The sequence below is a fragment of the Nannobrachium achirus genome, assembly GCF_963921795.1.
Source record: "Nannobrachium achirus genome assembly, chromosome: 5".
NCBI lineage: Eukaryota > Metazoa > Chordata > Actinopteri > Myctophiformes > Myctophidae > Nannobrachium > Nannobrachium achirus.
In genome coordinates this window covers 45,958,519-45,964,315 of record NC_137814.1, presented here as the reverse complement: position 1 = coordinate 45,964,315, position 5,797 = coordinate 45,958,519, and positions in this window count along the sequence as shown.

The window sequence follows — 5,797 nt, the reverse complement described above, 5'->3', positions numbered from 1 at the left end:
GGTCCCATACGTCATACACTGACATGGCAATCAGCTGATTAATTTCCGGGTTATTTAAGCTCTCCTCAGTCTGTTCTTCCTACTGCTGTCTTTTGTACCTGGACTGCTGGTTTGCACCTGTATGGGGGTTGTTATTATATGTCTATCTCCCTGCTCTTAATGGTTAATGATGGTTGTCTAATTGTGCTGAGCAGGGAGAAAATATGTAGCAGAGCCTGAACGCCAAGATAAATATTATATCCACACTTGTATACTCTCAGTCTATAATAACATATTGGTTAAATCTATTCGTGAGTTATCTGACTGAACTGTTTATTTCTAACATCTGCTAACACCTGGTCTGAATCTCTGAGATCAAAATAACATTGAATCATTTGTATGTATCTGTGCATACAGTACAGTATGTATTAAGTATTTCCGAACGAACCTATATTAGCCTCTTCTGCCTTAAAAAAAAAATAAAAAAAATAAAAATAAAACAATAACACCATTTCCCTCCCACAGTTACCTTCTGAGATACTAGCCTCTCTGTTGCTTTGATGAGGATAAAAGTAGAATAAATATTGACTAATTGACTAATTATAGAATAAATATTTCTAAAGTGTAATATTGTTACTGTATCAGATACATTTGACATTTTCTTAATTACCTCCGCTAAGGAGGCAATGTCATCCCGCCTGTCTGTCTGCCTGAATCTTAGCAGGATATCAAACAGTTATGAACGGATTTTCACAAATGAAATGATTGCCAATGATTGGCCCTTGACCAAGGAAGAAAATGGTTAACTTTTCATGACAATTTGCCAAAAGGGAACGTGGTAGTGGACGAGGCCTTTCATAATAATGCACAAACTTCTAACAAATTTGCATAATACCACAAACGTTGTATCAAAGGCCCAGGAAGAACTGATTGACATGCATTAAGATAGGGATGGCCGATATCGATATCAAAGATATAATAATTGCTGTTATGGCCGATAACCGATATAAACCGATATGATCTCATTTTGTATTTAAAAATATATATTTGATAATTTTGTCCATCCTGAAGGGGCATATAAACAATGAATTTGAAAAAGCAATGCCTCTTTTTTCCAAAACTAGGGACACACTATTGGCCCATATCCCAAAATAAACAGCTTAAAAGTAGTATTTTTTATTCCAAAATGTTCCAAATAGTTGACTCTTGAGCTTCCCCAGAAGACACTGAGCATATTTTCTAGTAGGCTACTCTACACAGTTTTTGTTTAAAAATGTCTCAATAGAAAACAACACAAAATGAGAACAGTCTTACATAAACAAGCACTAGACATATTAATTAATACTACATGGGTGTGAACTGAAATTGAGGCAGTAGTAGCCTTTCAGTCAGAATTGTACACCACTCTCATGTCACCTTACTATGCTCTCACTCACAATGACCAGACCGGCTGTCACTAACGCTCCTCTGATGTAAGACAGATAACATTCCAAATCAATAATGCTGTTATTATAATGGTGAAGGATGGCTGGCATCACAAGGACCAGACCGGATTCCATTTGTATAACGGCATATTTTCTGGATGAACGAGTATATTCTTCTGTTTTGTTTTACTATTTTTAATTGAAAGGACAATATATTAGAGCAACACAGGGCCTAATAACGATGTGAACGATGTGATGTCATCATGTGGCCCGTCTTAAGACAGGTGATCTGATTTCATGTAGTATTTACGTGATATCTGATTTCCAATGAATGAAATCAGTATTCAGTACTATAAAGTGCAATTACATAATCTCCGTATTTGGGCAAAGTTTCAGCCTAATCCGTCAGATGGACGGACGGACGGACGGACGCACACACACATGCACGCACGCTTGTATTGTTCACCCTATCCAGGACCTGGTGATCTTGCAGGGGCAGGCATACACATATTAAGAGAGAGAGAGAGAGAGAGAGAGAGAGAAAAATAACATTACAAACATATGAATGGAGCTGTGTGTTGTAAACGAGAACACGTGCTTCAAACGATGTCACTTCCTCAAGCAGGTGTGGAATCTTTTTCCGATGTTTTCTTTACGTGACTCCACCATGAATCACAGGGACAAACGTCCTTTAAAACGATTCATTATCATTCTGCTCTCAAATCAATATAATAGGTGGATCCTCGTTCAATCCACACCTATCGTATAACTTTGTCATCCTGGCAGACCTAAACATTTACAAGCAGGTGCGAATCTATGAGAAACATTGACCTTGCGCAGATGGCAGGAAATTCCAGTGAAATGACAGTCACTTGGTCCAAACCACAAGTTACTGAGAGTGGAGTCAGTGGACCAGAACCATAAAGCCAGATCGAGACTATGGACTCCTCAAGGGGTCCAGTTTGCCAACATCTTGAAACAGGAGCAGCTTTAAAATATGCCAGTTAAAACTCTTTTATGGTTGTTTGCATCCTGTGCGTTGTATATTCAAACCCTCACGCCGTTACATGATTTTAAATCAATTATATTACGGGTGCATGGGTTTAGAGTTTTTTTGGGAGGGTCCAACAAAGGTTGAGTTAAGAGCGGCTTGTGATTCATCTTCTGGCAAGCCGCTGTGTTTATCTATACGAGTCCATATATCAGGCTGAACTGTATCAAATAGCAGGATATGGTACTCTCTGACAGACTGTGGGCCACTCCTTTGCTTGATGTCATCGGACGACTGAATTTTACACAGCCATCAGATTACAGTAAAAAACATTAAAGTGCAATCAACCTTTTGAGGGTCATATTGTAAATACATTAGGGATGAAAGATGAAGAAAAGATGACAGACAAAAAAAATGATCTATCTCAAACTAATGTCATGAGTTTGCAATACTTCCTTGTCTCCATATCATTCAAATAAGTCATTTGAAATGTGTCCTGTCCTCAATAGTACCAGCACTCTGTCCAAGAATAATCAAAAAAGTCTATTGGAAGGTAATGACTGAAAATCACTGCAAAAGCCACAGTGAAATTCCCATAACTTATCCGTCTGTATTTCCAAGCGGCCCCCAGAGAAGCCAAGAAACATTCATCCTTCATTTTTCATAGTAAAACCTTGAAATGTAAATGTGCTTTTCCTCTGGGAGCAGATGAAACGAGAAACGTTACGTACTGTTATGTGTCCTCCACCTATTCGCTGAAGCCTCATCAATCTTGACAGAGCTCTTTAATGTAACTGCTCTACTTGTTATGTTTGTATGTTAGCATTAGGTGGCTTCCAGCAAAAATATTTGAATTATTATTATTTTGCAACAACTTGTCTATATTGAGTCTGGTTTTCACTTCTCTATGAGTGTGTGTGTTTCCTAACACCAACCACTTACTAATAGAAAACACTCCTGTTGCTACTTGCTACTGGATCATAAACGTAGATCTGTGTGTCAGACACACATTTTCAATCTGGCATAAAATATTTAATTCCTGATTTATATGTGGTTGCGTGCCGTGTTATGCACCGAAAATAGGCAGTTTACAAGCTCACAACGTGTTGCGCTTATTAGTATAAATCACTCCTTACAATCCAACAGGAACAGAATCAGACACTTGACATCATGACAGATGTACATGTGCTCTACATCTCAACATAGTGAAAACAAAATAATATTTTTTAAATAAATAGGGGCAGTTAGCCAAGGGATCTTAGCCAAAGAGGCCCTTATTAGGCCTATATCGCACGCACGCACGCACGCACGCACGCACGCACGCACGCACACACACACACACACACACACACACACACACACACACACACACACACACAAATTCCTAAAGAATAAATTAAAGTGTTCTGAAAATAGCCTCAGGAAAGAGTTGCATTTACATCATATGTTAAAATCATAGGCTAAAGACTGTAAGAGACAACCGTGTAATACCTTCCTGTTTTTACCCCACAAATTAGGCAGAGAGCAGAGGCTGAATTCTGGAAGCTGAAATAATTACCCCAAGTAAACACTGCTTCAAAAACTATTTTAGCCTGTAATAAATACACCAAAAGAATGTTGGAACAATTACCTCTAATACTCACAGTGAGTCCAATATCCAATTCCTGTCACCCTTGGGAGTTGCAAAAGACTAACCGGCCAACAAAAATATTTTTTGAATGCACCAGAAATGAGCAAATGGGCTCTCTGCATCTGGTAGGCCTTGATCAGTTGATGTTCATGAAACGTACATGAATGATGTCATATTATCTATGCATGCAGCTGAGGAAAAAACAAGTAACAGACTGTCCCCATCACCACACTATAAATCTAGATTATAGGATCAAAATCAATGCTGCATCATTAATACATTAATCTGCTGAGTTTAAGAGATGAGTTAAAAAGCTTGCGTAAGACAAAGTACCCTACATTTGTTTATTATATGACATATTAGTCCCACATGAGTTTTTAATTAATGATGTCTTGCAAGTACACAAGATAGGCTATAATGTACAATTTTGTACATCAGTATAATGTTATTACTTGTAATGAACACACACTGTATTCCTCTCAGTTATGGAGCACAAGCAAAAGCACCTCAAAATATAAGCCAAAATTATGAAGCTTTATAAACTCACACCTTCAGCAGAGATCACAAGCTTAAGTTATAGATGATGCCTGGAAACACACTGGCTCCTCTATGAACAGTAGACCATCCTCCTCCTTAAGGGTTATTCTCCACAAAGCTCCATGTTAGTGATACTATAAGACTAATGACTAAACAAGCCTGCACGTCTGTTGGGCTTTCTGTAAGTCATATTTCCACCCCCTGCATAGCTGCTTCATTCCAGCCACATTACATAAATCAGCTAGTCGACAGCAGAGTGGGAAGGACGAGTCTGATTACTGATGGGGGAGGAGGGATATCACGGTGCCCTATTTGGTGCGAGTTCAATAAATAGAGAGTATTTATTAGTCTTCCAATAACACATTGTTTCACAATCATAACAACTTGTGTAATCCACTTATGTCCTTGGAGGGGGGGGAGCAGATTAAAATCAAGCTTCAAGAAAGTTATATTTTCTTAGGAATTCAGGAACAGTAGAGACTTGGCCAGAATGGACACCTAATTGAGCTAATTAGATATAATGACAGCCGACAGGCAATGGTGCATTCGTGCACCCACTCCAACCAAACGTTAGATTTTGACAAATAGAATTTGGTTTAAAATATTAGAGGCAAATAACAGTGCAAACATAGGGTGTTAATAGACAAGCTGGCACAATGACAATCGCTACAGCCTCTCTGTTGCAAAATGTTGAGCAATAGGCCTCCTAGGTTATAGTCTAATTAGGCAGACTAATTGGTTGGGAAGCAACCCAAAAAGTTGTGCTTTTCACAATAAAGACACAAGTCTATAGCTTACAGGTACACAAAAATGCAACACTATATTATAGCAGTTGTTCTCAAAGTGGATTTCAGGGACTCTATAGGTTTCTTTAGGTGGTCTAAATTGACCAATACAAGTCTGTAACTCTTGAGAAACCCTGCTATATATAGGATTATAGGAAGTTTCCCATATCCTTACCGTTGCTGCGCTGCCTTATAATACGGTGTCCACAGTGTCTGTCCGTTGCGCTGCTGCTGCTGGGTCCACGCGTGCCGTTTCACACCAGCCCAATAAACTGAGATACTGGACTGGACAACTCTCACGTGACGTGATTTCAAGCACTTGAAATTACATATAGCAGCGCTCAGAACGAGGCTGATGTTCTCTGTTGTTGTAACAGCGTATCCAAGAACAAAGTACAGTCCATGGGAGGTAAGATTCTGGAGCAACTCCTGCCCGTTTACGCTGGGGGAA